Below are 26,251 nucleotides of genomic sequence, written 5' to 3'. Positions count from 1 at the left end.
CACTGACCTGACGAAAGGTGGGAAATCAGTGATGATCCACTGGACACCAGAGGCAGAGGAAGCGTTCCAGAGGTTAAAGCAAGCTCTATGCCAGCAGCTAGTGCTGATAGCCCCTGACTTTAGGAAGGAGTTCCTGGTGCAGACAGATGCCTCAAATGCAGGTCTAGGAGCAGTGCTGTCCCAGGTGGTAAATGGTGAGGAGCATCCAATGATGTACCTGAGCAGGAAGCTGTCCCCTGCAGAGTAAAACTATGCCATTGTGTTAAGGGAATGCTTGGCCTTTAAGTGGGCACTGAATACCCTGAGGTATTACCTCCTGGGTAGAACATTTAAGTTAATAACTGACCATGCTCCTCTTACATGGATGAAAATGAATAAGGACAGAAATTCTAGGGTTTCCAGATGGTTCCTATCCTTGCAAAATTTTTCTTTCAGTGTGGAGCATAGACCTGGGAAATTATTGGGAAATGCTGATGCCCTGTCATGGGTCCATTGTATGATGGCCACAAAATGCCCAGCCCTCCAGTCTTGAGAAGAGGGAGGGGATATGTAAGCCGATGGCTGGTCAGGTAATGGAGAGGGTGTACATCTCACCCAGACTACTAAGGTGGGTGAGATGAGAAAACTCCAGAAAGAACGTTTCTCAGCAGATAATTTTGTCTGCTGAGTGTTATTTCAAAGTTCCAGTTACTGGGCTGGATTTTTAGGAGTGACAGGTAGGTTGGTAGTGGGACCTGTCATTCCACCCCCCTCCAATCCACACTTTGGGGATGTTCCGGCAGCAACTCAGCTGCAGAGTCTGCTCATCAAGGGAGGCTTAAGAAGCAGCAGACATTTGGCAGAGCTTGGCTGGAGAGCAAACAGAGAGATCATATTTTTGGAGCTGTGTCCTGAATGATTCTACTGGCTTATGGATTTCTGTTATTCTAGGTGAGGTAACCTATTCTATGTTTAGTTAGAGCCTAGCCGGGCAGGTATTTATTTTTGTATTGTTTCCTTTTGTTGCTGCACTGCCTTTTTGAGTGAAAATAAACTCTACCTTTGTTTTTCGGACTAAAGAATCTGGACTTTTGTGTCTATGCCACCCCACCTAGCAACTCTAGGCAGTGACCAGAAGTTGGAATACACAATCTAAAAGGCTACTATGTATAGGTGTGTGTGCAATATTTAACATGCATAAGAATCTAACAATCTGCCAGGACGCCCCATTGTCTCTGAGATTGGTGGTTTATGCAAGCATACCTGCAGATTCATTGTTCTTTATTTACAGAAGAGTGTTGAAATGCTGCCTTCTTATGTCAAAGATACAGCAGAAAAGTTGAGGAGATTGAATGGAATACATCTTGAAGATTTGATCCTTACCATTTCTGAAATAGAATCCATGTATATGTTCATCTGTCATGACCATGGAGTTTGCGCATCTTACCTGTTTCTTGACATGACTAATTTGGATGGTGATCTGGTACGGTTCATTGTTGAACTGTTGGAGTTTACTTTTCAGCACAATTATTTTGTGTTTAAGGACCACCTCTTCCTACAGCTGTGCTCCAGGGCACAGCAATGGGGGTGACTTGTGTGCCCTCATCTGCATAGTTGTTCCTGGGACCGTGACAGCGGGAAGTACTCCTCTGGTCTAGATATGTAGATGATATTCTGAATGGCAGGGCTCCACGTCACATTTAGAAATATTTTTGAAAACCTTTATTTCCAATTATTGTAATATTAGACTTACTTGGAAATACAGCAGGACTGGAATTTCTGGATTTTTTAAATCTGGTGTCATAGTAATGGTTTTGGTATATAGGAAGTAAACTTCAATAAACTACATGCAAGTTCATTCCATTATCCTAAAGTGAAATAAGCTATTCCAGTGAGACTCATTATTGGTAACTACAAGAAAAAGTCAGATAATTCTAATTAAAAAAAAATCAGTTTTGTCAATAGATATAATGCAAATTGGAAGTGTATCCATCAATAACATGGAGAAGTTCTTGGAATTTGAGAGATATTCTGATTTATAGTCATCATATACCTTGCATTACAGATAATGTGGCAATTGTACGGCTTGTAGATATATATAATAACATCAGCCTAGTTTTGGAATTCCACACATACTCAGAATATGAAGATTGTCCATGATATTAATTGTAATACGTCTGGGGTAATTTTTTTTTCCACTTGCACATGTAATCTGAATTATGTGTGCATCACAACAGAACCTCTTAAAGTACGGATTTTGGAACACTTCAGTAGGATCCTAAGGCATTTTCGGGATGCTCATTCATGTGATCTGAGAAATTTTAGAGCTCATGGCATAGATAAACTCAGTTTACTTATTATGGGAGGAGATATTAAGAAGGCTCTTCTCAGAAAAGAAATGAAATGGAGACTTTCAGTTCCTTCATAGAATCTTGTACATAGTCCTTCACCCACCCAACCACATCTCTAATAGATGACTCCTCAGCAGGGTTGGGACAACAGTGATGGCATCCATTATGGTATCTGTCAGGAAGAGGAATGGCATACTCTCTGCAAGCAAGGCTTTCTCCCTGCAGATTCTCTCCCACCAGACCTGACTGAAGATGAAATAAACAGTCAGAATATTAACATCATAAAGAGAACCAGATATATACTCACTACCTTGAGGAGTAGAGTAATCTAACTATAGAGTATATCTTATAATTAGCAAGCACACTCCAGCCAACAGGGTAATTTCAGTAAGATACTGCTAGGATATGACGTAGAAAATGATTCCTCAAATAAGCATGGTTTAACCCTTTGGCACAAAATAACGTGAATATATGGCATGATGGGATGTATGGAGAGGGCTCAGGAGCTGAGGTCTCTCCATACACAGAAGATGCCGGCTGCATAATACAACCAGCTCCCGCTGCTAACAGCAGCGATCAGTTTCAACACTGATCGCAGTTGTTAACACTTTAGATGTTGCAGTTAAACGTGACCATGGCATCTAAAGTGCGCAGGCATCTCTGACCAATCGCTGCCCTTATAACAAGAAGAACATGCTCCCAGTGCTTTAGTACAAGACTGGAAGTGAATGATGTCACCTCTGGCTCAGAAACACAAGGGATGCCAAACGCTGCACTCGGATCACTGAGGAAGAAGAGACTTCTCCAGCACACACATAGGGCACAATCTTCCACCACCACTAGCTAGCTAGGTAAAGATACAGATAAAGTGAAGGGTAGGGTCTTTCCCCCTTATATAGCTCAGGGGATGGGGTAGTTAATTCAGCAAATTTGTTTTTACTACAGTTTCCATCTGTCCTTCCAGTACACGTAAGCCTCAACATTTGTGTTTGTGTTTCACTGGGCTTCCACTTCATTTGTAAAGTGCTGTGGAATATGTTGGGTCTATGTAAACAAAATATTATTATTATTATTAGAAGAAGTATAACAACCCTGTTGCTACTGACTGCCAAGACCAGAATAGTGCCATCAAAATTTTATTGTTAGTATTAGTACTTGCACTGATAGATTGCGTGACAGTAGCGTCTTCTCCTCCTCCTTTAGCCTGTCCCCTGCTGTGTTTTTTTCCCCAGTATTTTTACCTCACTGCTTATTTAATAGTGATTGAACAGAATTCGGCTATAACACACTGCGTGAGTCACCTTGGATTTTTGCAGTGATAAATGTATTTGTTATCAAAAAACACTATTTTTTTAAAAAAATCCTTAACCCTCTAGGGATACAGGGTAATTTGTACATAAATGCGCGGTGACTTTTTTCATATTCGTCCCCTTCCAAAATTCATAACTTTTATTTTTCTGTCAATATAGCTACGTGGGGGTTTATTGTTTGCGTGACAAGTTATACTTTCATTTGTCACCATTTTGGGGTACATATAATGTTAGATGAACTTTTATTTACGTCTTTTTGGGGTCCATGTGAAATAACACACAATTCTATAATAATTTTTTTCCATTTTGTTTTCACGGTATTCACTCTGCATTAACAATGACTTAGCAGCTTTGTCCAGCAGGTCATTACACTTACAGTGATTTCATATTTATTAGAGATGAGCGAACAGTGTTCTATCGAACTCATGTTCGATCGGATATTAGGCTGTTCGGCATGTTCGAATCGAATCGAACACCGCGTGGTAAAGTGCGCTATTACTCGATTCCCCTCCCACCTTCCCTGGCGCCTTTTTTGCTCCAATAACAGCGCAGGGTAGGTGGGACAGGAACTACGACACCGGTGACGTTGAAAAAAGTAGGAAAAACCCATTGGCTGCCGAAAACATGTGACCTCTAATTTAAAAGAACAGCGCCGCCCAGGTTCGCGTCATTCTGAGCTTGCAATTCACCGGGGACGGAGGTTTCCGGGCTTAGATTCTGGGTAGGCAGGGACAGGCTAGGATAGGAAGGAGAAGACAACCAACAGCTCTTGTAAGAGCTAAATTCCAGGGAGAAGCTTGTCAGTGTAACGTGGCACTGACGGTGTATTCCCGTATACCCTATATATACACCCCCGATCTCCGTTCCATCGGTGTGCCCCCCCCACCTTCACCCCAGAAATACCCTGCAAGTCCCCTAGCAATAGAATTGGGGCTATATACACCCACTATTTTTGCTACTGCCATATAGTGCCATTGTCTGACTGGGAATTCCAAGAATATATTGGGGTTACAAATACCCTCATTTCTTGCTACTGCCATATAGTGCCAGTTTCTGACTGGGAATTCAAAGAATATATTGGGGTTACAAATACCTTCAAGTCCTGCCACTGCCATATAGTGCCATTGTCTGACTGGGAATTCCAAGAATATATTGGGGTTACAAATACCCTCATTTCTTGCTACTGCCATATAGTGCCATTGTCTGACTGGGAATTCCAATAATATATTGGGGTTACAAATACCTTCAAGTCCTGCCACTGACATATAGTGCCATTGTCTGACTGGGAATTCCAAGAATATATTGGGGTTACAAATACCTTCAAGTCCTGCCACTGCCATATAGTGCCAGTTTCTGACTGGGAATTCAAAGAATATATTGGGGTTACAAATACCCTCATTTCTTGCTACTGCCATATAGTGCCAGTTTCTGACTGGAAATTCAAAGAATATATTGGGGTTACAAATACCCTCATTTCTTGCTACTGCCATATAGTGCCAGTTTCTGACTGGGAATTCAAAGAATATATTGGGGTTACAAATACCCTCATTTCTTGCTACTGCCATATAGTGTCATTGTCTGACTGGGAATTCAAAGAATATATTGGGGTTACAAATACCCTCATTTCTTGCTACTGCCATATAGTGCCAGTTTCTGACTGGGAATTCAAAATGCGCAAGGCTCCCGGAAAGGGACGTGGACGAGGCCGTGGGCGAGGTCGGGGGAATGGTTCTGGGGAGCAAGGTAGCAGTGAAGCCACAGGGCGTCCCGTGCCTACTCCTGTGGGGAAGCAAGCATTGCGCCACTCCACAGTGCCAGGGTTGCTTGCCACATTAACTAAACTGCAGGGTACAAACCTTAGTAGGCCCGAGAACCAGGAACCGGTCTTGCAATGGCTGTCGGATAACGCTTACAGCACATTGTCCAGCAGCCAGTCAGGCTCTGCCTCCTCTCCTCCTATTACCCAACAGTCTTGTCCTCCTTCCTCCCAAAATTCCCAAGCTTCACAGAACAATAACCCCAACTGTCCCTGCTCCCCAGAGCTGTTCTCCGCTCCTTTCATTGTCCCTCAACCTGCCCCTCCATGTCGCGATTCCACGGACCTAACAGAGGAGCATCTGTGTCCAGATGCTCAAACACTAAAGTCTCCTCCATCTCCGTTCGATTTGGTGGTGGATGACCAGCAACCCACCCTCTTCGACAACGATGTGACGCAGTTGCCGTCAGGGCATCCAGTTGACCTGCGCATTGTGCGGGAGGAGGAGATGAGACAGGAGTTGGAAGAGGAAGTGGTGGATGATGAGGACACTGACCCGACCTGGACAGGGGGGATGTCAAGCGGGGAAAGTAGTGTGGATGTTGAGGCAGGTGCAGCACCAAAAAGGGTAGCTAGAAGCAGAGGCAGAGGTCAGCAGCTTAGGCGAAGCCAGGCCACACCCGGAATCTCCCAAGATGTTCCAGTTCGTACCCAGCCCCGAAAAACCCCCACCTCGAGGGCACGTTTCTCGAAGGTGTGGAGTTTTTTCAAGGAATGCGCCGAGGACAGATATAGTGTTGTCTGCACAATTTGCCTCTCGAAATTGATTAGGGGCTCTGAGAAGAGCAACCTGTCCACCACTTCAATGCGCCGTCATTTGGAATCCAAGCACTGGAATCAGTGGCAGGCAGCAACGGCAGGACAAAGGCCGCCTGCCGTTCACGCCACTGCCTCTGCCACTGCCACTGCTGACTGTGCTGGCGATGCACTCCAATGGGACGCTACATTTCACTGACGGCACACTGGGTGAATGTAGTTGAGGCTGGGACTGCTTCCCAAACTGACCCGGTGTACCTCGTCTCCCCGCCTAACATTCCTGGCAGGGACACGAGAAGAACACCCCCCTCCTCCTCCACCGCCTCCTCCTCCGCCACCGGCTCCTCCTCCTCCGCCACCGCCTCCTTCTCCACCTCCTCCTTCGCTGTTAGATTGACCCCAGCTACGAGTTGGAAACGTTGCAGCACTGGCGTTGGTAGACGTCAGCAGGCCGTGCTGAAGCTGATCAGCTTGGGGGACAGACAGCACACTGCCTCCGAGGTGAGGGATGCCCTCCTCGATGAGACGGCAATATGGTTTGAGCCGCTGCACCTGGGCCCAGGCATGGTCGTTTGTGATAACGGCCGGAACCTGGTAGCAGCTCTGGAGCTTGCCGGACTCCAACATGTTCCATGCCTGGCCCACGTCTTCAACCTAGTGGTGCAACGTTTCCTAAAGAGCTACCCCAATGTTCCAGAGCTACTGGTGAAAGTGCCGCGCATGTGCGCCCACTTTCGCAAGTCGACAGTAGCCGCTGCTAGCTTAAAATCTCTCCAGCAACGCCTGCATGTGCCACAACACCGGCTTTTGTGCGACGTCCCCACACGCTGGAACTCAACGTTTCAGATGTTGAATAGAGTGGTTGAGCAGCAGAGACCTTTGATGGAATACCAGCTACAAAACCCTAGGGTGCCACAAAGTCAGCTGCCTCAGTTTCTCATCCATGAGTGGCCATGGATGAGAGATCTTTGTGACATCCTACGGGTGTTTGAGGAGTCCACAAGGAGGGTGAGCTCTGAGGATGCGATGGTGAGCCTTACAATCCCGCTCTTGTGTGTTCTGAGAGAATCCCTGATTGACATCAGGGATAACTCAGATCACACAGAGGAGTCAGGGATAGCATCCGATCCGTCACAGCTGGAGAGTAGGTCCACACATCTGTCCGCTTCATCGCGTTTAATGGAGGAGGAGGAGGAAGAAGAGTTGTCCGATGATGTGATGGTGATACAGGAGGCTTCCGGGCAACTTCGAATCATCCCATTGTTGCAGCGCGGATGGGTAGACATGGACGATGAGGAGGAAATGGAGATTGAACTTTCCGGTGGGGCCAGAGGAGTCATGCCAACTAACACTGTGGCAGACATGGCTGAGTTCATGTTGGGGTGCTTTACAACCGACAAGCATATTGTCAAAATCATGGAGGACAACCAGTACTGGATCCTTGCTATCCTTGACCCCCGGGATAAAAACAACATCTCCTCTTTTATTCCGGTAGAGGGGAGGGCCAATCGCATCAATGCTTGCCACAAGCAATTGGTGCAGAATATGATGGAGATGTTTCCAGCATGTGACGTTGGTGGCAGGGAGGGCAGTTCCTCCAGTAGGCGACCAAGTTCTCACCGGTCCACACAAACGAGGGGCACACTGTCTAAGGTCTGGGACACCTTGATGGCACCCCCTCGCCAAAGTGCCGCCACGGAGGGTCCTAGTGTCACCAGGCGTGAGAAGTATAGGCGCATGTTGCGGGAATACCTTTCCGACCACAGCCCTGTCCTCTCCGACCCCTCTGCGCCCTACACGTATTGGGTGTCGAAGTTGGACCTGTGGCTTGAACTTGCCCTATATGCCTTGGAGGTGCTGTCCTGTCCTGCCGCCAGCGTCCTATCTGAGAGGGTGTTCAGTGCAGCCGGTGGCATCATCACTGACAAGCGCACCCGTCTGTCAGCTGAGAGTGCCGACCGGCTCACTTTGATAAAAATGAACCACCACTGGATAGAGCCTTCATTTTCGTGCCCACCTGTGTAAAGCACCCCAACATGAAACTCCATGTCTGTGCTCAACCTCTCCAATTCCTCCGCATCCTCATACTCATCCACCATAAGCGTTGCACAATTCTGCTAATACTAGGCTCCCTCCACCCTGATTTCCCACAACTCTGCTGGTTAGAGGCTCCCTCCACCCTGATTTCCCCCAACTCTGCTGGTTAGAGGCTCCCTCCACCCTGATTTCCCCCAACTCTGCTGGTTAGAGGCTCCCTCCACCCTGATTTCCCCCAACTCTGCTGGTTAGAGGCTCCCTCCACCCTGATTTCCCCCAACTCTGCTGGTTAGAGGCTCCCTCCACCCTGATTTCCCACAACTCTGCTGGTTAGAGGCTCCCTCCACCATGAATTGGTCCAAACTGGGGTTTTTAGAGGCTCCCTCCACCATAAATTTCCCAAAACTTGGCTGGTTAGAGGCTCCCAACACCATGAATTGGTCCAAACTGGGGTTTTTAGAGGCTCCCTCCACCATGAATTTCCCAAAACTTGGCTGTTTAGAGGCTCCCTCCACCATGAATTTCCCAAAACTTGGCTGGTTAGAGGCTCCCTCCACCATGAATTGGTCCAAACTGGGCTGGTTAGAGGCTCCCTCCACCATGAATTGGTCCAAACTGGGCTGGTTAGAGGCTCCCTCCACCATGAATTGGTCCAAACTGGGGTTTTTAGAGGCTCCCTCCACCATGAATTTCCCAAAACTTGGCTGTTTAGAGGCTCCCTCCACCATGAATTGGTCCAAACTGGGCTGGTTAGAGGCTCCCTCCACCATGAATTGGTCCAAACTGGGGTTTTTAGAGGCTCCCTCCACCATGAATTTCCCAAAACTTGGCTGTTTAGAGGCTCCCTCCACCATGAATTGGTCCAAACTGGGCTGGTTAGAGGCTCCCTCCACCATGAATTGGTCCAAACTGGGCTGGTTAGAGGCTCCCTCCACCATGAATTGGTCCAAACTGGGGTTTTTAGAGGCTCCCTCCACTATGAATTTCCCAAAACTTGGCTGTTTAGAGGCTCCCTCCACCATGAATTGGTCCAAACTGGGCTGGTTAGAGGCTCCCTCCACCATGAACTTCCCATAGCTTGGCTGTATAGAGGCTCCCTCCACCATGAATTGGTCCAAACTGGGGTTTTTAGAGGCTCCCTCCACCATGAATTTCCCAAAACTTGGCTGTTTAGAGGCTCCCTCCACCATGAATTTCCCAAAACTTGGCTGGTTAGAGGCTCCCTCCACCATGAATTGGTCCAAACTGGGGTTTTTAGAGGCTCCCTCCACCATGAATTTCCCAAAACTTGGCTGTTTAGAGGCTCCCTCCACCATGAATTGGTCCAAACTGGGCTGGTTAGAGGCTCCCTCCACCATGAACTTCCCATAGCTTGGCTGTTTAGAGGCTCCCTCCACCATGAATTGGTCCAAACTGGGGTTTTTAGAGGCTCCCTCCACCATGAATTTCCCAAAACTTGGCTGTTTAGAGGCTCCCTCCACCATGAATTGGTCCAAACTGGGCTGGTTAGAGGCTCCCTCCACCATGAATTGGTCCAAACTGGGCTGGTTAGAGGCTCCCTCCACCATGAATTTCCCAAAACTTGGCTGTTTAGAGGCTCCCTCCACCATGAATTGGTCCAAACTGGGCTGGTTAGAGGCTCCCTCCACCATGAACTTCCCATAGCTTGGCTGTTTAGTGGCTCCCTCCACCATGAATTGGTCCAAACTGGGGTTTTTAGAGGCTCCCTCCACCATGAATTTCCCAAAACTTGGCTGTTTAGAGGCTCCCTCCACCATGAATTTCCCAAAACATGGCTGTTTAGAGGCTCCCTCCACCATGAATTGGTCCAAACTGGGGTTTTTAGAGGCTCCCTCCACCATGAATTGGTCCAAACTGGGCTGGTTAGAGGCTCCCTCCACCATGAACTTCCCATAGCTTGGCTGTTTAGAGGCTCCCTCCACCATGAATTGGTCCAAACTGGGCTGTTTAGAGGCTCCCTCCACCATGAATTGGTCCAAACTGGGGTTTTTAGAGGCTCCCTCCACCATGAATTTCCCAAGACTTGGCTGTTTAGAGGCTCCCTCCACCATGAATTGGTCCAAACTGGGCTGTTTAGAGGCTCCCTCCACCATGAATTTGCCCAAACTCTGCTGGTTAGAGGCTCAATCCACCCTGATTTTCAAAACAAATGTTGGTGCCAACCTCAACTTACTACAAGGGCCAAATTCACTGCTGGTGACAAGCTCTCCTCACTGCAAGTGCCAAATACACATGTTTCAAGGTGTTTTCCTACTGTCTGAGAGGTGGTATTGAGTGTGTAAAGTGTGTAGTTGTTAGGCTGTGATGGTGGGGTAATAGAGGGTCTTTGGTGTGTTAGATGCTCCCAGACATGCTTCCCCTGCTGTCCCAGTGTCATTCCAGAGGTGTTGGCATCATTTCCTGGGGTGTCATAGTGGACTTGGTGACCCTCCAGACACGGATTTGGGTTTCCCCCTTAACGAGTATATGTTCCCCATAGACTATAATGGGGTTCGAAACCCGTTCGAACACACGAACAGTGAGCGGATGTTCGAATCGAATTTCGAACCTCGAACATTTTAGTGTTCGCTCATCTCTAATATTTATGGGGTTTTTTTTATTACATTTTACCGCTCTTACAAATAAAACTTTACTTTTTAAAAATGCACGATTTTCCTGGGATCACCGTATTCAGATGCCTATACCTTTGTACTTTTTGTTGGTCCCAATGTTTGGTATGTATGACTTTTTGATCACTTTTTATTAGCAAAGTGAACAAAATATGTTAATTTGCATATTGTAATAATTGGGGTTTTTTACGGCGTTCACTGTACAGGATAAGTAATGCTATTTTTGGATAGTGGGAACTTATATGCACACGTGGATACTTAACATTCTACGCTCCAGCACTTCATACCACATCCCCCAACTTGCATTTTTAACTCAGTTTTCATCATTTATCATTCATCAAATAAGTCACAGTAAAAACTCTTAGTTCTACTATTACCCAAAATTTTTTCCCACCAAATTGTTTCTAAATTGCAACTCTGATTTTGTCATCTATATCCTGGAATGCACTTGCAAACTACTCAAAAACTTTGAAAGAAAATGACGCATAAAGGATAAATGTCACAAGAGATTTCCTGAAAAGTGCAGCAGAATTCTGGTGTAATTTGTGTAAAAAAAAAAAATAAAAAAAAATGGGGGGGGGGGGCGTGGCTTGGAATGCACGCGAGCGGCTGCAAGTTCTAAGAGCTCTGCTACGTGCTCCGGCTTTATAGGACAACGATGCCGCAGATATGGGCAAAACCCGGGCGAGACGCAACCAGGGGGACCCCCTGCCATCACAGCACCCGGAGGGTCACCTCTCGGCCCCTCCTGCACACGTGCACTCTGGAAATCAGCGCTGAAGCACATCAGCCTCCTTGCCTGACCTCTGCTGCCAGGAATCAACTGCTCCCGAATCGGCCATTGCTGGACCAGGCCAGCAACAGGTACCACCAGCCACTTCATCTGCCCCAGACTCTGCTCCAGATCCCAGGTCCCCCCATCCCCCACCAGTGGTCTCGGCTCTCCTGGAATCAGCGGTGCCAGGGGCACCGCTGCTCTCTGATGCTCCAATTCTCCATTCCAGCCTAAGCCTCCTAGGTCACTCCAGATGACCCCTCCTTTACTCCGGCAGGAAGATTAGCAGCCTAGTACCAGCTCTCAGCACCCAGACTGGGGTGTGAGCCCGCCATATAAGTGGCCTCTGGTTACTTCACAGAATCTGACACAGGGACATCCCTCCTCAGCCCCGAACTTGTCCTCTGATGAGGACCTGCCACCTCCTGTCACCTGCAAAAAGCTCCTTGGGCTGGGTTTCACCTCTGTGACCCTGCGTGCTAAGGTGCCTCCATTTACATCAGGCCTTCTGCCACCGGAGTAGGCTGCTCTTTCCCTGCAAAAATTTCCAGAACTGCAGGCCCTTCTTGACCTGAGTAGGAGGGATATGGTCAGTCTTGCTAGCGATCTAAAGAGGGCATGGCGACAAGATCTGAGAGTGGTGAAATCTGATATCTCTGACTTACAGACACAGGTGACAGCTCTCGAGAAATTCCAGGCCTCGGTTACCCCCTGTCTGGATTCCCTGCATCAGCAAACAGTGCACTCTTCCCAAATGTGTAATCTTATCTCCCACCTGGACAATATTGAGAACCGTAACCGCCTAAATAATATCCGAATACACAGCCTTCCTGAATATGTTCAAACGGTGGACCTCGTCCCTACTCTCACTGGCATCTTTAATTCACTGTTGGGTCACTCTCCTGCCTCGCATATTGAAATGGACTGTGCTCACCGAGCCCTATGCCCTCGTAATGTGAACCCATCCAAGCCGAGAGATGTGATTTGCAGGATCCATTTTTATGCTGTCAAGGAGGAAATCATGCACAAGGTCAGAGACAGTAAGTCAGTGGACTTTGAGGGCTCCTCCCTATCAAATTTCCCAGACCTGTCTAGATACACCCTCTGACAGTGTGCAGCTTTCAAACCTCTCCTCTCTAAGCTTTAGGAACGTAAGATCCCTTATCACTGGGGCTTCCCGTCCACACTACAGGTGCGTCAGCGTCAACCTTCTAAAAATGAACGTCCTCCCCCGGCTGTTGTATCTTTTCCAGACAGTTCCGTGCATTATCCCGTCGCGATTCTTTACCTTCGTGGGGCAGGCCTTCAATCGGTTCATCTGGGCCTCGAAGCCACCACGTATCGCTGGGGCGACACTGTCCCAGTGAAACGGAGGAGGGGATTGGCAGTTCCGGACTGCTCGAGGTAATTTCTGGCTGCTGTCGCTACACATATCCTTGACTGGCATCATGCTGCCTGTTTTAAACTTTGGGTTGTGTTGGAGGGGTCAATGAGCCCTCTCCCTCTCACTGCTCTCCCATGGCTTCATAAGAGGTTCTGGGCAAACGACAGAACTCATCTGCTTCCCTTTGTGACACGCCAAAACGCTTGGGGTATGCCGCCTGTATGGGGAAATGAGGAAGCTTTTCAGGAATGACGGACTGATGACTTCGATTTTGGGTAATCCGGATTTCCCTGCTGCAATTGACTCTCCGTTCCTAGATCATTCCATTGGAGACCCGGTTCTCCGCTTCCGACATGTTGCCTCAGTCTCCTCGCTTCTCCCCCACGCAGAATTGCTGGCCCGAATGTCACGTCCAGACTCAGTTTCCACGCATCGGCACTACTCTCAGCTTTCCCACTTTTAACTCTCTCTGAAACTTTCCAATGACCTCCATAGGCCCTTACTTCCTCTTGAACGCCTCTGCCTCACATCGACGCCTCCGGCTCACACTGTCTCGCTGCTGTATGAAACTCTGTTGGAAGACCCTACTGTTCTCCTGCCTGCCTTTGTGAGTGGTTGGGAGAGGGAGCTGTGAGTCTGGTTCCCACAGGGTGTGTGGTCCTCTGCCTTTACCGCGTGTCACAAATTCTCTATTTCTTGTAGAGCACAGGAGACTAATTATAAAATTCTCTCCAGATGGTATAGAGTCCCGGTTCTACTTCACGCGATCTATCCCTCCACATCTGACAGGTGTTGGAGGTGTCTCTCCGACCAAGGCACGATGGCCCACATCTGGTGGGGATGTCCCCTCCTGTTCCCTTTTTGGACTGGGGTTAGACAGGTCATTTTTCAGGTAACGGGAGTGGACTTGGAGGACGACCCTGCTCCCCTACTTCTCTCCATATTCTCCTGCAGATTTAGGAAACCCACTTGCAGACTCTTGGGTTTCATGCTGAAGGCAGCTTGGTCAGTTATTCCCATGCTGTGGAAATCTCAGAATCCCCCACACTTCTCTCCTGGCTGAAAGAATTTTTACATTTGCGCATGATGGAAGACTTGATGGCTCAGCTCCGCCCTGGTGGGGGGGACGCACCAACAAACTTGGCTGCTGTGGAACCACTTCTACTACTCCGCTGACTTCCGTTCCCTATTCCCTGCTGTGTCTTTGTAATGTTGTCAACTATCCTTGTCTATGTGTTTTGTGTTACTACCTTCTTTTACGCATTACAATTGTTATTGGATATTGTCCTTTCTGTTTTCTTGGATTTTTCAAATGTTTTGGCTTTGCTGCGTCAGAGTCTTTGCTCCCCCCTCCCCATCTTCACTTGCTCCTGATTTGGTTTGCCTGACCTTTTGTTCCAGCTTCTCCCCCCTTCCCCTTCTCCCCCCTTCCCCTTCTCCCTTTCCCGCTCCCTCCCCTGAATCCCCTGTCCCTTATTGTAAAATTTTGAAAACCGTTCAATAAACTGTAATGTAAAAAAAAAAAAGGCACACATGCTTTGTGTTTTAGACACTTTTTAATAGTTTTTGCGCCTCATCCAAAAGGTGGGTGGGACTTGTTGAAAAGGGGGTGGAGCATAATATACCAAACTGTGAGACAGAAAGTGCACAACAATTTTGGACAATGTTTTGAAAATTGCACAAAAATTGTGTTGGAAACTAAGCCAATTAATAAGTGATGTAAAGGTAGACACCTTTAGGGACCTGCCACATGGAGTGTCCTGGGGCAACCTTTGCGATTGCATTTCCCTGGGCCTGTAAGAGGATTTGACATCAAAGTCGCCGTGACACAAAAAGAAGTGTGTAGCTAACCTCAGGACATTGCACCACAATATACATCAAATATTTAGTTTATATTTAGTTTTTAGCCATGGGTCCTCCTAGAGTTTTGGATGGCCACCCAGACCATCCACTAAGCACCTCTGGCTCTGATACTGCTGTTCGATACCCGCTTTCCATTGTTTACCCTCTATTTATGTCCCTGTCTGTATGTCCATTGCAGAAGAAGGGTATAGCAAACTTGAGTAGAACTAGTATCACAGGATTTCCCCCAGGAAGGGAAAAGCAGCACATAGCAATCCCTTTGAATTCTGTATGCTACAGTAGGGGTTGCCAGGGACAGAATGAAACAGCATTTGGCATGTTGTTTGAGTTTCATAGCTGAAAATGACAGCTGTGACTTATAAACTTATGAACTGAGGATAATCTCCAAGTGGATAAAATATAGACATGTGAGACATCATCCTATCTAAACAACACCTGTCTTTCCCTTACTGTACTCAAAGATGACTACACATGCCGGCGACATTATATACTCCATATAGCCCAATTTATTATACATCATGGGTTATGTTCTGCACTGTAAAACCTCCAGGTCTTATAATATGACCCATGTTTTTATTATTTGTATTTCACAGGCTTTGAAACTACATAAAGTGTTAATGCAACGGGAAAGGGGTACGTAAGGAGAAATAATACATAGCAATTTCATTTGTTTCAGTATGACAATACTATTAACCCTTTTAGTAGATCAAACATATTTTGAATCTGAAATTGAATAATATAGGGCTTAGCAGTTATAAGAAGATACAAATACATTTTAAGGTGCATCAGGCAATATGTATATTATAGAAGCACTTTTTTGTTCATTTAAACTTAAAAAGTTTGAATAAAGTGTAAGGTGCTGTTTTAAGGCCGGGGGCCCACAAGGCGTAAACCAAGGCATTTTGCAGTCACTGCAAAGTGGATGGGATTGTAAAAAATACTCGCAGCAGACACCCTGCAATTTCCAAAACCATTGTAGTTTTGGAAATTGCATTATGTTAGTTATACCTACAGAAACGCACTGGCTGTTTTTTTTTAAAATAGGATAGAATATTTGGTGAACTATTACTGGAATTTCCCAAGTTTCTGCTTATAAAGGCTCAAACTGGCAAATAAGGACAAGATAAGAATGAAAATAACAATAAGCGGTTACATCAGGGTTCAAAAATTATGCAACAAGTCAAGCATGTCATTCATTGAAGAAGCATGTGTTAAGAGCAAACACAGTTCTAAACTTCGGGCTGGCTAGGTAGCTCCAAAAACAGGTACAGCGGAGCAGATAAATTAAACTTCCCCTCAATGTTGGCGTTGTCAGATGGGGGTGGGTACCTTGTGCCACATTTTCTGGGACTGTTCAGGGATTTCAGGGCCGGCTCCAGGTTTTTATGGGCCCTTGGGCGACAGAGCCTCAGTGGGCCCCCTTGTAAAGGAGGCGGGGGGAGTCGAGACACTGTGCGTCGCAGATGAAGCGAGTGACGTCACGCAGGAGTGTGGCGTCACCAACGCCATACCTCTCAATTTTTAAAGAGTAGAAAGAGGGGCAAAATGTGCGGCACGCTCTGCGCGCCGCGGCAAATTTGGCTCCACCCACTTATGTTGACTCCGCCCATTCTCATTAATTTATCATGTGCTCCCACACAGTATAATCCTCCTACAGTCACCAGTAAATTATATGCCCCCCCTCCATCTCTCCCCGTTTCATACACATCCTTCCTCTGCCCCCAGTTTCATGTCCCCCTCTTCATCTCTGTCCCCAGTTTCATCACGTTCTCCCCCTTCATCTGCCCAGTTTCATGTCCCCCGTCTCTGCCCACAGTTTCATGTACCCGTCTCTGCCCCAGAGTCATGCTGTTCCACCCCCCCATCTTCCCCAGTGTCATGCCGTTCCCCCCCCCTCCATTTGCCCCCCAGTTTCATTGGGCCCCCTCCATCTCTGTGTCCAGTTTCATGCCATTCTCTCCTCACCCCCTTCATCTTCCCCAGTGTCATGTCGTTCCCCCCCTCCATTTGCCCCCCAGTTTCATCATTGGGCCCCCTCCATCTCTGTCCCCAGTGTCATGCCGTTCCCCCCCCTCCATTTGCCCCCCAGTTTCATTGGGCCCCCTCCATCTCTGTGTCCAGTTTCATGCCGTTCTCTCCTCACCCCCTTCATCTTCCCCAGTGTCATGTCGTTCCCCCCCTCCATTTGCCCCCCAGTTTCATCATTGGGCCCCCTCCATCTCTGTCCCCAGTTTCATGCCGTTCTCTCCCCACCCCCTTCATCTTCCCCAGTGTCATGTCGTTCCCCCCCCTCCATTTGCCCCCCAGTTTCATTGGGCCCCCTACATCTCTGTCCCCAGTTTCATGCCGTTCTCTCCCCACCCCCTTCATCTTCCCCAGTGTCATGCCGTTCCCACCCCCTCCATTTGCCCCCCAGTTTCATTGGGCCCCCTCCATCTCTGTCCCCAGTTTCATGCCGTTCTCTCCCCACCCCCTTCATCTTCCCCAGTGTCATGCCGTTCCCCCCCTCCATTTGCCCCCCAGTTTCATTGGGCCCCCTCCATCTCTGTGTCCAGTTTCATGCCGTTCTCTCCTCACCCCCTTCATCTTCCCCAGTGTCATGTCGTTCCCCCCCCTCCATTTGCCCCCCAGTTTCATCATTGGGCCCCCTCCATCTCTGTCCCCAGTTTCATGCCGTTCTCTCCCCACCCCCTTCATCTTCCCCAGTGTCATGTCGTCCCCCCCCCCTCCATTTGCCCCCCAGTTTCATTGGGCCCCCTACATCTCTGTCCCCAGTTTCATGCCGTTCTCTCCCCACCCCCTTCATCTTCCCCAGTGTCATGCCGTTCCCACCCCCTCCATTTGCCCCCCAGTTTCATTGGGCCCCCTCCATCTCTGTCCCCAGTTTCATGCCGTTCTCTCCCCACCCCCTTCATCTTCCCCAGTGTCATGCCGTTCCCCCCCCTCCATTTGCCCCCCAGTTTCATTGGGCCCCCTCCATCTCTGTCCCCAGTTTCATGCCGTTCTCTCCCCACCCCCTTCATCTTCCCCAGTGTCATGCCGTTCCCCCCCCCTCCCCTTCACAAAGACAAACACTTACACTCACCTCCCATCGTTCCCCCGACGCTCCTCTCTCTCACTCCATTCACATACGCGATTAAAGCAGGAGCTGTGTGGCCCGGCGTGCGTGTGTAAGCGCGATGTGATGATGTCATCGTGCCTACACACGCAAGCCGGGCCGCAGCTTTAAAGCAGGAGCTGAGATCACAGTTCCTGCTTTAATCGCCTATGCATTTAATTCAGCTCATCGGCGTCCGTCGGACGCCGATGAGCTGATATCGGGACAAGCAAGTGCTGGGGCGGGCAAGTGCCGGGAGGCCCCCAGAGGCTCTGTGGGCCCCGGCACTTGCCCGACTATGCCGTGCGCTGATGCCGGCCCTGAGGGATTTGTCCCCTTTGGCAGGAATTGCATTCCCTCACGAATATTCTTTTTATACAAGAGGTTCCTCTGGACCTCTTACCTATCTATTGAACCTTCCCCCATCCATTTGGGTAAGCAGATGTCTAGATTGTTTCTGCATTTATGTACTGCTGCTGCTGCTAAAACGCTTATTGCTCTCCTCTGGAGGAGGGTCTCACCTCCCTCCGGCTCTGACCTACTTACTTGTATAAAGGATGTCCAGAGTATGGAATATCTGACGGCCTCACTCAACCATACTCTGGAGGTGTTTCAGGCTTTATAGTCTCCCTGGGAAGCTTACAGTGCTATGAACAGTTTCTGATTCCTTCCCTCCTTGTTTTTCCCATTCTCCTCTGTGTGGTTTGTTTACCAGTATTACCTGATGTGGTTTTGTGTTTTATTATTGTATTTTTCTCCTTTTCTTTTTGTGTACTTTATATTTCCTTCCATTTTGTTTCCTTATATATTATGTAAAATTTTCAATTTAAATTAAAGTTGAAAAAAAAGTAATTAAACTTGCCCAAACACACAGCGCCCCTCCACAGAGCCAAGTCTAGCCTTCAGACATCTTCACCAGACCCCCTAGTAGTGGAGATGGACTTGGCAGATTCCTTCGGCCAAAGCTAGCAATAAGTGTGAGAGAACAATGCGGTCGGTGTACCACAAGTATCAGTAGACCCAGAAGATAGGTAACTCTCCAAAGCAGAACTGGAGCTGATAGAAAGCCTAAAGATTTCAGCAGAAGCAGGGGAGCAGAAGCCGGTTCCAGACAAGGTGGCAAAGGTGGTCATGTAGTCAGTGGCGTAACTAGGAATGGCGGGGCCCCGTGGCGAACTTTTGACATGGGCCCCCCCCCCCCATCCCAACTGACGCCGAAGACCTCGACCGACCCCCTCCTCCGCACTCTATTATGTCCCTTACTGGCCCCTGCACACAGTATTTACCCAATATTGTCCCCTGCACACAGTATTAACCCCAATATTGTCCCCTGCACAGAGTATTAACCCCAATAGTGGCCCCTGCACACAGTATTAACCCCAATAGTGGCCCCTGCACACAGTATTAACCCCTATAGTGGCCCCTGCACACAGTATTAACCCCTATAGTGGCCCCTGCACACAGTATTAACCCCTATAGTGGCCCCTGCACACAGTATTAACCCCATAGTGGCCCCTGCACACAGTATTAAATCCAATAGTGTCCCTCTGTGGACACCCATAAACAATTATTATACTCTGGGGTCTTTTCAGACCCCAGAGTATAATAATCGGAGACCCGGGGAATAAAAACATAAAAAAAACAACCCACTGTTGCTTCTTACCTGTTCCCCGGCTCCTGTGCTGTGCTGTCCTCCTCTCGCGTCCTTCTTTAATGACGTCGGACGTCACATGACCCGGGAAGCATGCAGAGACGTCAGACAACAGTAGGACGGAGGCCTGGCAGGATCGCGGAGAGGTAAGTAACAGTGTTTGTTATGTTCCATTACCTCTCCCGATCCGCCGGTCATTATACTCGGGGGTCTGCAAAGACCCCCGAGTATAATGATAGCCCCTGTGGGGCCCGCGGTGTCACTTGCCGATCCCGGCCCAGCCAGGATCGGCAAGTGAATAGGGCCCGTAACTGCCTATTTTAAAAAAACCGCAGCGGTAGCGGCTGTCACCGGGCCCCCTAATGGCCCAGGCCCTGTGGCAGCTGCTACTGCTGCTACCACGGTAGTTACGCCCCTGCATGTAGTCATCAGTCTGGTCAGCAACTGGAGGTCAGTGTGGTGCAGAAGGGTCAGGTAGAAGAATGGTCCACAATCCGTTTCGGCAACATAAGGTCAGCACATTTCAGGAGGGTTAGGCAGAAGAAGAATGGTCAACAATCCGGTTTGACAACGTGAGTTCAGCGCAGTACAGAGACAGGATAAATAGAGAGGATTCTAGGAGGAAAGCAGGGGTTATAACGGAGTGAAAAACAGGAGGAGAATTGACAGACAGAGGCGGAGGTCGAGTAACAGAGCCAAGAGGTCAGACATAGGAGTTTCAACAGGTACAAGGTAAATACTTACTTCCATGAGAAATGAATAGCCAGCGGTGTGCGAGTAATGAAAGTGCGCTAATAAAGGTTCGGGACACACACAAACAGAGCTTAAAAGTACACACTCAAAACTCCAGCACGTGCTAATGGATTCTAGTGGAAAACAAAGCTTTAAATTGTAAACCTTAGGGTGTAAGATGTATTAAAATGTCTTTGCAATAAATTTTATGTGGGCCAAAAAAAAAGGATTTTAAGTAAAATAATAGGGGAACATTAAATAATACTAGAAACGGATTGTTGGGACATTATATTTATATATGAAATTTGTATTTATATTTATTATTTATACTAGATATATGTTGTTTTCATTTTCATTATATGGTTTCATATAAGATTTAATTTAAATTATTTTGATCAATAAAGGAAGAAATTTTAATGAAACTACTGTTCAATTAAATTTTTATGACGGACTAAAGTTAAACCTTAAAGGGTTAATTACGTATTAGGTATTTGAGACATTATTCTACTTACATTAACCATAGAGTGGAAGGCTGTACCTTCCTGACAAAGAGAGTTGGAACTCTCGAAGTGTGTAGTATCAGCTGTGAAGTATTCTGGTCTATCCAGGCTTCCATACCTAAAGCTCTGTTGTAACTTTACACAAGTAACTAAGGATACAGACAAAGCAAAGGTAAGTTAGCTAGTGGGTGAAGATTCTTCATCGTCACCTATGGGCCGGTAGCTGCAAAGTCTGGTTGGTTTTTACCGAGTTTAGAGGATTTCATTCACCAAATGTGGAACTTTTTTGGAGTTAAAGGGGTATTTCTATCACGCTTGTTCACCAACCTGCAGGCTGTCTGCTCTGTTCACTTCCTGGTTTTCTCAGCACATTGGTGGGTGGGGTTTCACTTGTTCTGCTATCTGCTATGTTTGCAGTCAGTAATGAGGGATTGGTTGTAAATGAATTACCAAAGTATGAAGCTGATGTAGAAGCTGATGTAGCAGAGCTGGATTGGAGTCAGTTTGTAATACATACAGAGGTACCGGACTCCCTATCTCAGCCCTTATCAGCCAAATTCAATTAAACCGACTGATAAGAGCTCAGAAATCCCGGAGCTCTCACCTCCCCCCATCCCTATCTGAGGAGCTCCGTTGGTTGTCTGTGGCAGAGACATACACAGCTCAGAGCTGCTGCCGCGCACTCAGCCCCTCCCTCTCCCCCTGAGAGCAGGCAGCTACGTCACTGAGGGACTGAGCAGATAATCCCGTGGTCCGGGGCCCATGGTCATAGAAATGCATGTAAACAATGAAATGAATAAATTAAGATAGTGGCCAAACAAAGCAGTTTTGATAAAGCAATGTATTTAGGAAACGTCTTATATCCACATAAACTAGCAGTATAGATAGGATGCTTGTTATGGGACAACCCCTTTAATGTCACTGAGACAATTCTTTACATAAGGACTTCCTATATACCATTGGAAAGCTGGGGGACACGTGCCGGATCTAGTGGGGATTTTCACTTTAACTTTGTTTTTATGCTTGTATTTATTTAGATGGAGACAATTTTATCTATCTCTGTATTCATTTATAACCAACTGTATTTGACTTTTTCTTCCATTATTTAGCATAGAGAAATCTGAATTGTTTAGATTTGCTAATAGGACAAACTCTATAAGTGCTAAAAGGGTTAACTCTATGGGTAGAGATCTCGTTTGCTGTTTACAAAAGGGTGGCGCACAAGACCAGTGACTTATTGAATTGTTTGTTATTAATTTGGTGCTGTGGAGAAAGATACTATATTCAGCACAAAACCAGAGTGTGACATGTAGATTAATGAATTATGAGTCATGCTAACCTTGGCTAAATCTGTATATACATGTATATCACTGACTCATGGAAATTTTAAAATGACAGTAAGCCTGGGTTCACATTATCTTTTGGCTCTCTGCTTGAAATCAGTTTTTAAAACAGTTTTAAAATCCTCAAAAACTGATTTTGAATGGATTGTTTTAAAACCCATTGATTTCTATGGGTTGTAAAAAAACATCCGCAGGCGTGCGCGTGGAGTATTTCCATCTGGTATCTGTTCTTTTGGGCAGAGAAAAAAGTCAGACTTGCAGGATTATTTCTCCATTCAAAAAAATAGGAATACCAGACGGACAACAATATATCGTTTTTTTTGTTTGTTTGTTTTTTAACATTGAGGTTTATGGAAGGCGGACACAAACGGATTACAACCGTATAGTCATCTGGTTGTGTCCGTTTTGCAATCTGTTTTTCCCTCTGCGCATGCTCAGAATGAAGAAGGGGGGAAAATATAAAAAAGCAAACAGCACATTTGTCAAATATGGGCACAAAGTTTTTTTTTTATGGAAACCCATTAACTACTCTGCCTAAAAAAAACGAATTCAGGTATCCACTGAGTAATCATTTGGAATTATTTTTTGGATCCATCCGTTTTTTGGCTTTTTTAAAATGGTTTTGCACTGGATGGATATTCTGACAGCAAAAATGAAAGTGAGTACAATATACATATAAGAAATCCAGAGTATTTTAGTCAGATTAGGGAGTGCAGTAATGAATAAAAGTTCTTTCACTAGATTGCTTATTTAAAGGGCTATTCCCATCTAAAGGATCCTATTTATACTTCCAACTTATGTTTACTCGCACGGAGTAAACACGAGCTCATTTTGGCAAAATACACGTGTAAAGAGTACAAGTGTAAAAATAAGACTCCCATTGACTTCAATGTGCGTGTTTACTCCGTGTGAATAGACCCTTAATACCGTGATTTTGTTGGTTGTGTTGAATAAAACATTAGAGGAGGGGACAGTTTCATATACGGATTGATTTATAATATCTGTATAGGTTAGTGGTTCTTTGTAGTCATGTAGAAAAGAACCACCCACATGTATACTGGAACACATACTTACTTATCTTGAATGTAGACTGCAGAACAGGTTTTCACGTACAAAATATTACAGCACTCCAAAGCCACAATATCAGATGCCCAGAGTTTACCCAAGGCAACAGGTATCACTCCCATACCATAGGCAATACACACTGAATGGCTCCACACTGGAGAAAACCAACAGCTACACCTACCTGGGGCTGGAGCTCAGCCAATCAGGAAGCTTCAAAGCAGCAATAGAAACCCTGAAAGGAAAAGCCTGCAGAACCTTGTACGCCATCAGAAGACAACTGTACCACCTCAAACCACCGGTGAGGGTCTGGCTGAAGATATTTGACGCAGTCATCACTCCTATCCTCCTCTATGGCAGTGAGGTTTGGGCCCAGCCACCTACCCAGACCAGTCAAAGTGGGATTCCAGCCCAACAGAGACCTTCCACCTGGAGTTCTGCAAGTACCTCCTCCATGTCCATCGCAGCACCTCCAACATGGGATGCCGGGCAGAGCTAGGCAGACTCCCCCTATGGCTCACCGTGCAGAAGAGGGCGCTATCATTCTGGACTCACATACAGGGCAGCAGCCCTGGCTCTTACCACCACCAAGCCTGGCTGAGCCACAGAGCCTTGAGCAAACCTGATACCCCTTAACTAAGCACCAGCCATCTGCCAAGCCAAAACCCCCAACATGCCCTGAACTAGGCTCAAATAGAAGGAGCCATTGAGAGAGACAAAGAGCGGTACATCGAGGAATGGAGAAGCGCAATAAATAACTCCAAGAAACTCACCGTGTACCAGTCATTACAAAGGGACTACACCATGGCCACCTACCTGGAGAGAATACCCCACCCCAAACACAGACAGACCCTGAGCTGGTAAACACTGAGCGCCCACAGCCTGGAGATGGAGACGGGGCGACACAGGCAGACGTACAAGCCACGAGAGAACAGACTGTGCCAGTGTAAGCCGTGTACTGGGGTGGGCTCCCCAGGATACAGCGAAGTCACGAGCAAAGGAAGTGAGTCCAACTCAATTTAGCAAAGACAAGATTTTACTTAGTTTAGTAACCCCCTTTACCCGAAAGAACACTCCCAGATATTTACATTCACTCAGCCCGGAAGCTGAGACCCTGGTGCTGTACAGCACGGTGCCCACTAGTGTGGCCTTCAATATACTCCACACTTTTTACCTATCTGCAGACTGCACCTATACAGATGCCTTTTATCTTCTATCACCCTAATACACAGGAACAATTCAGTGAGTGTGACACAGGCACCGGCGGTATAACACCAAGGCTTACAATCTTATTGCAATACTACTATTCCCCCCAAGCAAAGTACAACCAAGAAAATATAATAGTTGATTAGCTTGCAAGCCAAACAGTGCGAAGTTAAACTGGATGTTGCTCCCAGTCTTTCTTAGAAGTCCCTTTCTGAGAGATATAACTCTGTAGAATCCTCTGAGTCTCAGTCCTCGCTACCAGACAGGTAGATAATTCACCAGTAGTGCAGTCTGTGATACTGGTTATGCCTAACTATCTAACTACAGGCTCTTACTCAGTCCCAAACAATTTGGCACCAAACTTGCAGTGTGGTGCGTGCACGGTTACTTCTGTTAGGTACCCTTTAGCCTTTGTTTGCAACAGTTGGAAGAGGGTCTCCTCAGACAGAATGCGGTGTCACTGACAGTGTCACTTCTCAGTCAAGTCTCTGACAGCAATCTTCTCCTTAGGGTGGTGTCTGGATAATCTCAGGAAGTCTTCTACTTCAGCTCCACCTGCTGTAGCTCCAGCCCTCCAAGGATCTTCTCTACACAAGGATGCCACTGCAGTCCTTCCTTCTACTTCAGATCAAAGCACACACTGTCCCATAATGGCTGCTGCACACATACCCTCTTGCTCCTGAGCCCACCTCCCCGAACAGGGTCTCCACATCAATACTCCAGGGGCATACAGCCTTTTCCCTTTGTCTTCTGATCTTGAAACAGTGACCTCTTGTGGTCAAACAACAAAATGTCAGTTTAGAAAAAAAAACAAGCTTATTCGCAGAAACAGGCACATTCACAGCACAAGGACTGTTTCACTCTCTTACACCAGCACTGTGACCGGGGGGTGCTAGAAGACGAGACGCACTTCCTGCTACACTACACCAAATACTCAGCTGTGAGGGCCGTCTACTACCAAAGACTCTGCCCACATCCCAGACTTCACATCTGCAGGCAAAAAGAGGAAACTCTACATTCTACTGGGAGAGGAGGAGTCCACTGTGGAGATTGCTGCCCAATACGTGTCCAGCTGTCACCAACTAAGAGGAAGATGAGACCCCACGGACTGTTATACCCCAAATCATCCTCCCCACCCTCCCCATACAGCTGTCACCAACTAAGAGGAAGATGAGACCCCACGGACTGTTATACCCCAAATCACCCGCCCCGCCCCCCCCCCCATACCCACCACTCCCCCCCCCATACCCACCACTTCCCCCCCCCCCATACCCACCACTTCCCCCCCCAACCCCCAACTCTCCCCCCCCCACACTTTACTAGCTTTGGCAATGCCAAATATCTATTCGGACGTGCCAATAAAGGTAGTTTATTTCTTGATACTCTCACTTGCACTCACAGATTCAGTTTTCCAATGCTTCTTGGCATGACAGGCTGTTTTTCAGGATGGCACAAGCTGAAAGGACATGTGGTCCGACTAGCGAACTCTGGTCAGCTACAAGTGTCAGGCTGTTTCCATAGCACCTATTTACTTGTATTGGAGTTAGAGAAACACCATATAGTAGCTGCGGGTCCTCTCCTAGTAGTCGGGACTTGCTGCCACTTAATACACTTGTGTGCTAGCTCTATTATGTCCAGTTTTATTCCACATTAAAATCAAGAAAACATACTGGTGGTAATCTCTGCTGGGAGGCCTTGCAGCTACTATAGGGTGTTTCTCTAATTCCAACACAAGTAAATGGGAGCTATGGGAACAGCG

This window comes from Leptodactylus fuscus, chromosome 1 (assembly GCF_031893055.1).
Source record: "Leptodactylus fuscus isolate aLepFus1 chromosome 1, aLepFus1.hap2, whole genome shotgun sequence".
NCBI lineage: Eukaryota > Metazoa > Chordata > Amphibia > Anura > Leptodactylidae > Leptodactylus > Leptodactylus fuscus.
Note: the sequence above shows the minus strand (reverse complement) of the source record.